Source organism: Phoca vitulina, unplaced genomic scaffold (assembly GCF_004348235.1).
Source record: "Phoca vitulina isolate PV1807 unplaced genomic scaffold, GSC_HSeal_1.0 scaffold23, whole genome shotgun sequence".
NCBI lineage: Eukaryota > Metazoa > Chordata > Mammalia > Carnivora > Phocidae > Phoca > Phoca vitulina.
In genome coordinates this window covers 22,957,828-22,967,514 of record NW_022589726.1, presented here as the reverse complement: position 1 = coordinate 22,967,514, position 9,687 = coordinate 22,957,828, and the positions used below count along the sequence as shown (strand labels likewise).

Here is a 9,687-nt window from a genome sequence, read left to right as displayed (position 1 = left end):
TTTCAGCTGTGACAAACTGGTTCTGTTTCAGGAGATTTATCTCAACCTCCAGCAGGCTAGTCCAGGATTGTTCTTATGGTGGGGGTGGGGGATGAAGGAGAAACAGGGGAAGAGAGGAGGGAAGAAGGGGAGAGGAGGGAAAGGAGGGGAATAGAAGGGATCAGAGAAAGAGGGAGGAAGGGAGAGAGGGAGGGAAAGAAAGCAAGCTAGAGACAGAGAGAGAAAATGGTCTCTTGGGAGAACTGGCCATCTAACACTTCTACCACATTCTTTTGGTGTGCCCTTTACACAGGCTTGTTTTGAGTAACAAGCGGGTCGGTCTCTGTGTAGAATTTATACAGTAGATTGTGAAATGTCATGAAGTAGATATAATAAGACATCCAACACGTCCTTACTGCTGTCCTCCATAAGATACACAGACTTCTATCCTCATGAGAGATGAAGTCAGTAATGACCTCTGGGGGCAGGGAATGTCATGTGAGATATCTTATGTACTTCTGCCCCATTCCACAAAGCTTTGCGGTGGCTTGGTACAAGAATGCAGCCACAAAAATGCCAGCAAACCATAAATACAAACAATGAATAAGAACTGAGAAAAACATAATTGATGGTTGGAAATCAAGACCCAGGGTTAGGAGTGATAAGGGACACTAGCCCAAATACCCAAGCCATAAGGACAATACCACGACTATATTTGAGTCTTATATTTGGTTCTGTATTTCCTAGAAGTAAACAAAAAAAAGAGGTGCTTCCTCAAATATGGTCTACAAGTTGATCTGTGAAGGCACAAGCCGGCCAGCGCATTCCCCCTCCCCACCCTCTGGGCAGTGATTGCGGAGAAGCCCGTCAGCAGGTGCAGTGCGAGGCACTTTCCCGTCCGGGGTGTCGCCGGGCCGCACGGAATGCTGGGTATTGCAGGGAGGCGGGCAAGGAGCCTCTGCGCTCGCAGCTGCGAGGTGCACACTGCGGTCAGAAGAACGGGGGTTTGTGAAACAAGAGAGAGGGAAGTGAGACGAATTTTTCCATTCATGCCGGCAGCACAATGTTTCTTTTTAAAAATTTTTTAAATAAATTTAACTTAAAAAAATACGTCAACATCGATATCAATATGAAGAGTACAGAGGATGTATAGGTAAGGCACACTTGTGAAGTTACGGTGGAAGCACCTGACGCCTGAGAAGCAGCTTTCTGGGACGTCCATTGATAAGCAGCAATGGTTCCCAGTGAACTTTCCAGGGTGAGTTAGTAGCAAATATCTTTCTGCCTGGAGTCTGTGCACGGTAGGGGCCCTGTAAGACGGGATGCACTTAGATCTACATCTATACGTAACCATGAAATGAGTCGAGTTGTACTACTATTTAAATATTTTCGTTGATACGGGCCCCTCACCTGCTTGGTCAGCTTGCCAGGTGTGACCTGCCTGGGACCCAACCCCACCCCCCTCCGTGGTTCTCTAGGTATGGGGATGGGGAAAGTTCCCTAAGCAAGGAGTTGACACATTTTTTGTTGTTGCTGTTCACTTTCACCCAATGGCCACATGTTGGAGTTCAGATGTGTCTCGGTGGGTGTATGGCATGGAGCATCTGGTTTCAACTAAACTACCTTTCACAAAATGGACAGGATTAAAGACAAATCCCCCCAAATAACAAGCATAAGTAAACAAAAAGGAAATGGCACAACCTACACGTCTCTGATCCTTCAGAGGGGCGAGCTTTTTATCAGCCACGTTATGAGGTAAAGCAAGGTTCTGATCTATCCGACCAAACATCAACCTCCAAACTTAAGCTTAATAGAAAGACTACCTAAAATATGGATTTACCTCCCCTCTTGTTGATTATTAGCTGTGCCTTGACTTTGTGTTGTGCCTGTTCTATTAGCTACCCGGGGGAGCATGAAACCATCGGGATTAGCAAGGCATTTTTAAAAGGAAGCAGCTTAAACAGTCATCATCATAATTGAGTGATATTGTTCTAGTAATGAGTAAAGTAAGAAAAAAACCACTCATTTTTATCTGTATGTCATCTTTTTAAATTGCCGTTTTATGCATGCTTTCTAATGTAAATAACATTGATATCCTGGCATGGGTATATAATTTATAAATAAATCCATACGGATTGGGAGAGCATGCGGATACATATTTTCATCCATGAGGATGTAATTAAAACAGTTGGGATATTGCTGCTTTAATTTAAAAATTAGCTGGTTGAATGGAATTATTAAGCTTAGAATCACTACATTTGGAGAACAACCACATAATAATTATTTTAAAATTAAAATAGTTGACTGAAGACTAGACTCACCAGGCAGACACCGGCATGGGTGAGGGCAGCTGCATCCCCCCCCATGTCCACACTGGCCATCGGCTGTCCCCCGGCTGCCCCCCTGGCCCCCAAAGAGCTGCCACCTCTGCCATTGCCCTTTCCACCTCTCGGTAATTCGAAATGAAGCTGTTGTCATTTCTGGAAGGAAACTTGCCCACAGATCAAGCAGGAAGTGTGGCAGGAGGTGGAAGAATGGGTGACATTGGGCCACAAGCTGCAAGGTGGTTGGGAGTGTGGTTCTGGTTGGTGAGAATCCTGCAAGTCACCCCTCCAACCTCAACAAAACCAGGGCAGCTGCAGATGTGGAAATCACCTCACCATTGTGAAACCGGCTTCAGTTTCAGAGGAAGAACTGTTGAATTGAATCAATAAATTAAATAATGATAACACATGGGCGCCTGGGTGGCTCAGTTGGTTAAGCGACTGCCTTCGGCTCAGGTCATGGTCCCGGAGTCCTGGGATCGAGTCCCACATCGGGCTCCCGGCTCAGCGGGGAGCCTGCTTCTCCCTCTGACCCTCTCCCCTCTCATGCTGTTTCTCTCTCTCTCTCTCTCAAATAAATAAATAAATAAAATCTTTAAATAATGATAACACAGGTGGCCTCCTTGTTCAGCTGCCTCTTCCAGAGCACACTGACGAGGAAGAGATCTATAATGCTGTTTCTCCAGACAAGGATGTTGATGGCTTTCATGTCATTTGTGTAGGGCAAATGTGTTTGGACAGTAGTCCATGTTACCGATGACCTCATGGAGTGTCTAGGAAATAATTAAGCAAATTGGCATTCCAATCCCAGGGAAGAATGTGGTTGTGGCTGGAAGGTCAAAAATGTTGGCATGCCCATTGCACAGCTACTACACAAAGATGGGGCGTGTGAATGCCCTGGAGGCGATGCCACTGTTACTGTGTCTCATCCGAACACTCCCAAAGAGCGACCGAAGAAACATACGGTTCTTGCAGATATAGTGGTCTCTGCTACGGGCAGTCCAAATCTGATCACAGCAGCTATGATCAAGGAGGGAGCAGCACAACATCACTTGGCATCAGGGAAATACAAATAGGAACCACAATGAGATACCACCTCACACCAGTCAGAATGGCTAAAATTAACAAGTCAGGAAACAACAAATGTTGGCAAGGAGGTGGAGAAAGGGGAACCCTCTTACACTGTTGGTGGGAATGCAAGCTGGTGTAGCTACTCCAGAAAACACTATGGAGGTTCCTCAAAAAGTTGAAAATAGAGCTACCCTACAACTCAGCAATTGCACTACTGGGTATTTACCCCAAAGATACGAATGTAGTGATGCAAAGGGGCACCTTCACCCCAATGTTTATAGCAACAATGTCCACAATAGCCAAACTATGGAAAGAACCTAGATGTCTATTGACAGATGAATGGATAAAGAAGATGTGGTATATACCTCCAATGGAATATTACTCAGACATCAAAAAAATGCAATCTTGCCATTTGCAAAGATGTGGATGGAACTAGAGAGTATTATGCTAAGCAAAATAAGTCAATCAGAGAAAGACAATTATCATATGATTTCACTCATATGTGGAATTTTTTTAAAAAAGAGTTTATTTATTTGAGAGAGAGAGAATGAGAGAGAGAGAGAGCACATGAGAGGGAGGAGGGTCAGAGGGAGAAGCAGACTCCCTGCTGAGCAGGATGCCCAATGCAGGACTCGATCCTGGGACTCCAGGATCATGACCTGAGCTGAAGGCAGTCGCTTAACCAACTGAGCCACCCATATGTGGAATTTAAGAAACAAAACAGAGGAACATAGGGGAAGGGAGGGAAAAATAAAACAAGATGAAATCAGAGAGGGAGACAAACCATAAGAGACTCTTAACTATAGGAAACAAACTGAGGGTTGCTGGAGGGGATGGGGGCGAGGGGATGGGGTAACTGGGTGATGGACATTAAGGAGGGTACATGATATAATGAGCACTGGGTGTTATATAAGACTGATGAGTCACTGAACTCTATCTCTGAAACTAATAATACATTATCTGTTAATTAATTGAATTTAAATAAAATAAAATAAATTTTTTAAAGGAGGGAGCAGTAGTCACCAATATGGGAATAAATAGACTTCAGGATCCCATAACTGTTAACCCCAAGTTGGTTGGAGATGTGGATTTTGAAGGAGTCAGAAAGAAAGCCAGTGACATCACTCCAGTCCCAGGGGTGTTGGTCCCATGACAGTGGCAATGCTGATGAAGAATACCATTATCATTGCAAAAAAGGTGCTGAAGCTTGAAGAGCAGGGAATATTGAAGCCTAAGGAGCTTGGAGTAGCAACTAATTAACTGTTGTGTCTTCTGTCATGAACAACACTCCAAGCTAGTTCAAGAGGCAAAACAGACCAATAGAAATGCAATATTTTTTTATTTATTTTATTTATTTTACTATTTATTAAATAAAATATTTATTTTATTTATTTTTTATTTATTTTATTTATTTTATTTATTTATTTTATTTATTTATTTGTTTTAGATGGAGTTTTAGATGTTTTAAAATGGTTGTATTTATTGAAAGCTTAAATAGGTGGGTGTTTGTACATGTAGTTCTGCAGTACCTCACCACAGAGTATGCCATTATCATTCTGGGTCATGTGATCCAGCCAAGAGAAGCCATTCACCTAGTGATTAATATGGCGGACATTGTCACATTGAGAATGGATGCTTAACTTTGTCAAGCCACTTCAGTTAAAATTTGCGTTTTCTAAGATTGCATTTCCCAAGTTGTATTCCAGTAGGAGTTGATACTCACTTTAGGTTCCAAAACTTTTGAGTTCAACTGGTCAAACCAAAGGAAAAATGTTGCTAGAGAAAATTAGGGAAACGATCAAAAGAAAAAAATGCTAATTGAGTAAAAAAAAAATAGTCTAATTTACATACATATTGTATGTAAAAACTATATGTTAATGGTGTCCTAAGCTGTCATTTGTGGCTTAGTCATTGGGAAAATGTTTAGGGTTGCTCCAAGAGGGGTTGGTTCTCTTTTTATGTGTTACCTTCATGAGGTTTCCCATTTTCTTCCAGGATGGAAAGACTTATTTTATTTTATAGATTATTGGTGTGTATTGTCATATTTGGCTTTTCCTGTGTCCTTGAACTTCATTGTTACATCTTTGTACTACTGGGGGTGTCCCTGTGCTTTCTTTGGTATATCTTGAAACCTGTTTTTGAAAAACAAAACGTGGGCTTGATAATCATTAGGGCAGCTTAAGTAAGTGTGCAACTGACTTTTCCACTGAAGACTTGTCATCAGCTGCCTGCTTTCTCTGATGTACCTGTTGGCTTTCCCTGATGGGTTTTTGAGAACTTGAGTTAATATTGAATTTAATCAGACTTACTGATTTAAAGGGTTTTTCTGTTTGTTTCATTACTTTTTTTTTAATAAAACACTTCTGAGTGGTGTGGGAAAAAAAAAGACTAGTCTTAGTGGTGTGATCACAGGATGCATCACCCCCCAGGCCACTTCCAGTTTGTGACAATAATATTAGCGTACAGGAAGAAACTCACTCAACTATTTTTATGGACAACAAACAAGCATCCACATTTACTAAAGTCAGTTTCAAATCATTAATATTGAACTAATACAAAAGGGGTTGCAGAATACAACCCTGCTTTATGCTCCTGAACACTGTTAGTTGAATCATCAAAAGATAAGCCAGAAACAACCTAAGTGTCTGTCGATAGATGAGTGGTAAAGAAGATGTGACTTATATGTATATATAATATTATTCACCCATGAGAAAGGAGATCCTGCTATTTGCAACAACATTGATGGACCTTGAGGACATTATGCTCAGTGAGATAAGTCAGATAAAGGAAGACAAATACTATATTATCTCACTTATATATGCAGCCTAAAAAAGAAGAACTCTTAAAAACAGTGCGTAGAATGGTGGTACCAGGAACTGGAGGTAGGAGAAAAGGAGAGATATTGTTTAATGGTACAAGCTTGCAACTAGTGGATAAGTAAGTCCTGGAGATGTCATGCACATAATAGTAATTATAGACAACAGTCCTGTATTATGAACATCAGACTTGCTAAGACACTAGATCTTAGTTTTTCCCACCACAAAAAAAGAAATGGTAATTATGTGATGTGATAGAGGTGTTAAGGGTCACTACAATAGTAATCATGACTTAAATTAATATCGACAACTATGAATCCATACAGAACTCATTCAGCCTGAGCCAAAGCAGGCTACTATCATAGAGCCACGTATTAAGGAGAGGTCAGTAAAAGTTTCAAGAGCAAGTTGGAGGATTCACAATGAATGGAAGGCTAAGTTCCTTTGCTCCTCATATGAAATGTCAGCCTGGAAACCCAGAACTGCAGGATAGAGAGAAGAGAGCTATGACAATGAGGTTAAATGCCTACAGTGCATGAAATGGTTGTCATTTTTAAAATGGGGTCTCATGTTTTTTGAGTCTAATCATATGGAACTGTGTCTATTGCTATGAATGTTTGTGCTCCCCAAACTCATATGTTGAATCCTAACCCCGAAAGGTGATGCTGTTAGGAGATGGGGCCTTTCGAAGGTGATTAGGTCATGAGGTATCTGCATTATAGAATCAGAGCCTTCTAGAAAAGACTGCACAGAAGCCCCTAGCCCTTTCCACCATGTGAGGACACAGGGAGAAGCACCAGCTATGGACCAGGAAGAGGGCCCTCTCCAGAACACAACCATGTTGGCACCTTGATCTTGGACATTCCAGCATCCAGAATTGTGAGAAATAAATTTCCATTGTGTATAAGCCATCCAGGCAGTGATATTTTGTTATAGCAGCCAGAATGAACTGAGGCATCTATGAAGTTCATTTAAGTTATGAGGGTGATAAGGATTAGTGCTTATCAGTATGAAAAATTGCAGAATAGTTCCAGTGGCAAAAGGTATTCATCTGCCATCTTATTTAAGCTATGAGGAATGTTATCTGATCTCAGCTGAAAAGTGCATGGGGGTCTATCACATTTGAATCACTTTCCCAAGGGTTTTAAGAAATAGATCCTTTGGGGTGCCTCGGTGGCTCAGTCATTTAAACATCAGACTCTTGATCTCAGCTCAGGTCTTGATCTCAGGGTCATGAGTTCAAGCCCCACGTTGGGCTTCATCCTGGGCGTGGAGCCTACTTAAAAAAAGTAGGGGTGGGGAATAGGTCCCTTAGGGAAGAGCAACCTACAATAAAATCAGTGAAAGATGGTCTGTAATCTTGAAGACATGTAACTCAAAAGGAGGAAATAATGAAAGGAAGGAAGCACTCTTGGCTCGTAAGCATAGGCCATGGCCCCCAAAGAACAGAAAAAGCAGAGTCAGAGAGTAAAAAGTTATAGCAGTTTTTCAGGATCTTCCAAAGAAAGGAGATTCTGACATTTCCTTATTCTTTAAACCAAAGTAACCATAAACACAGATGAATCATAAATGAGAAGGGTCTTTGGAGAATACCCAGCTCTCTCTGCTCTGGTTCCTCATGCATCAGGCAGTCTCCTGAGGAGCCTTTGGGCTCCTGCACAGATGTGTACACCAACAAGAGGATTCCTTTCCCCAGTGGCAGGAGCTGGACCTGGGCCAAGTGTGGCTCACTGCAAACAAATAAGTAGGACAGCGGCGCCTGGGTGGCTCAGTCGGTTAAGCGTCTGCCTTCAGCTCAGGTCATGACCTCGGGGTCCTGGGATCAAGTCCCGTGATGGGCTCCATGCTCAGCGGGGAGTCTGCTTCTCCCTCTCCCTCTGTCCCTGCCTTTCTTTCTCCCTCCCTCAAATAAATAAATAAAATCTTAAAGAAAAAAAAAAGTAGGACAGAACAACACCTGTGAGTTTAGTCCTTGTGACTCCCTCCAAATATGATTTTCCACATGTGTACAAAAACAACTAGGCTACATAACCAGCAAACAGAGGCTCCAAATCATCAAAAGCTCATGTCCCTCAAAATTATCTGCCTGCATTATCTCTTTCATCATTCATTAATGTGTTCAAATATTTATTGAGTACCCACTGTGTGCCAGGCAGTGTTCTGGGTGCTGGAGTGAATAAGAGATAAAAATCCAGGCAGACAAAAAATACAATAAATAGATGAATTATAGTTAGATAGTGATAAGTACTATAGTACGGTGGAGGAGGAAAATCTGAAAGAGGGAAAGAGAGTGCCATTGGTGTGTTGGGGGAGGTGGTCATTTTAGATAAAGTGGCCTGGGAGGGAAGACTTTAATGAGAAGGCCACATTTGAGCAAATTCTGGAAGGAGATGAGAAGGAGCAATGTGATATTGAGGGAAAGAACATTCCAGGAAAAGGCAACAGCCAGTGCAAAGGCCCTGGGGTAGGAGTGTGCTTGACATGTTTAAGGAAGAACTCAAGAGGAATGAGCAACAAAGAGTATAGATGAGGCAGGAAAGGTAATGAGGCTATAAGGGAGTGGGGTGCGAGGGAGGCAGACTGTGTTGGACCTTGGGGGACAAGAGGCTTTGTTACCACTTTAGCTTTTTTTTTTACTCAGGGTGAGATGGGAAGCCACTGGAGAGAGTTAATCCCCACAGTAATCCTATAAAATGGGAATGATTAACAGGTGAGGAATCGAAGGCTTGCAAAGCTCATGAGCTTGCTCATCAGGGTCACAGATTGTGAGAAAGGACCCAGGTGCTCTGATTTCAGAGTCCAAACCCCTAGTCCTCAGGCCACAGGGCCTCATTTTGGTTTTAACACCCACACAAAGGACATCACAAGAAGCAGGCTCCAGCAGGAACCTAGCAGGCTGCCCTGGCTGGCTCCCCAGGGTGGGTGGAGGTAGGATCTGGGGGGGCCTGGAGCTGAGGGCTCAGGCACTGGATGCACTTGTCACAAGGAAAAGCAGCAAGATGGCAGGGTGTTTGGTTCTTCTCTTCCAAAGAAGATCCAAAGAGAGGAGGGTCCCACTGCGGAGCAGCTGGAGGTGAACTGGGAAGGAGAGGCTGAGCCAGATGACAGGGGGTGGTCTTAAGTGCCAGGCTGGGGCCTGGGCTTCATCCTCCAGGCCAATGTCTTTCAAATTTGGTTGGTTTGTTCTGCTTTTTAGCAGTGGGACTAGATAAAATAAAATATTACATGGGAAGTCCAATAAACCAAGCAGGCAAGGAGAAGCAGGGAGCCTGAATTCTTGCAGATGTGGCCCCTCACTCCCCCTGGAGAGCGGCTGGGGGACGGTAAAGCCCTTGGTGGGGGCGCAGGAACAGAAGGTTGAGGGGAGGGAAGCACTGGGGAGACAAAGGAGAGATTGCTGTGAGCTGAGTTTTTGTCTTCTTCCTTCCTTCTTTTTCTTTCTTTCCTTCCTTCTTAATAACTTAGGCAAGAGGCTTGACTACAAGCACGCTAGCCTT

General features: G+C 43.0%; 1 pseudogene; it reads left to right on the top strand.

Moving 5' to 3' along the window:
- The first annotated feature begins 1,213 nt into the window (after window positions 1-1,213).
- On the top strand, window positions 1,214-4,634 carry LOC116642634 (annotated as a pseudogene).
- The last annotated feature ends 5,053 nt before the right edge of the window (window positions 4,635-9,687 follow it).